The sequence below is a fragment of the Apaloderma vittatum genome, unplaced genomic scaffold (assembly GCF_000703405.1).
Source record: "Apaloderma vittatum isolate BGI_N311 unplaced genomic scaffold, ASM70340v1 scaffold8316, whole genome shotgun sequence".
NCBI lineage: Eukaryota > Metazoa > Chordata > Aves > Trogoniformes > Trogonidae > Apaloderma > Apaloderma vittatum.
Window position 1 is genome coordinate 33,882 of NW_009722246.1, and position 511 is coordinate 34,392.

A 511-nucleotide genomic window follows, 5' to 3' on the forward strand; every position below is an offset into this window, starting at 1 on the left:
GGCCACGGTGTGGGGCTGCGCTGCCAGGCAGAACGGTCGCAGGGGAGCCGAGGCTGGAGCCTCACCACTTCCTTGCAAGGATTTTTCCATTCAAAGAGGTCCCAGGTGTTGTCAAACCAACCTCCTGCCGGGCAGCCAGGCGCTTTGTAACGCCACGCTTGTTTTGGCAGCTCGGGCTGCCAGGAGACTTTTCATTAAGGTTTAATTAGATGTTTGAATTGCACTGGGAGGTTGCCTTCAAGCAAGCCATCGCTACGCAGCCTGCACTGCTGCACCCGAACGGGCTGGCGAGCCACGGACCTGTCTTTCCATCCTGCCCTGGGATATCTGGAAAAGCATCAGGATGGATGGTGGCAGAGATAGCCCCTTCCTGGGAGCAAGGAGAGCACCAAGACCTGCCTGAAAGTCACCCCTCCAGCGCGGGCGCAGCATCTGAACTGCCGGAAACCCCAAGAGTTGCTGCGAGGGAAGCTCAAAGGTAAGGGTGGAGGTGAGCCCTAACTCACCCCAG

At 58.5% G+C, this 511-nt stretch overlaps 1 protein-coding gene across 1 annotated transcript in view; it reads right to left on the minus strand.

Annotated features, from left to right (window-relative positions):
* The window catches only part of RBPMS (RNA binding protein with multiple splicing), a gene marked incomplete at its 5' end in the record, with an annotated part of 3,647 nt that overhangs the window by 615 nt on the left and 2,521 nt on the right, over positions 1 to 511 (minus strand). The gene's annotated exons all lie outside the window — the stretch shown is intronic.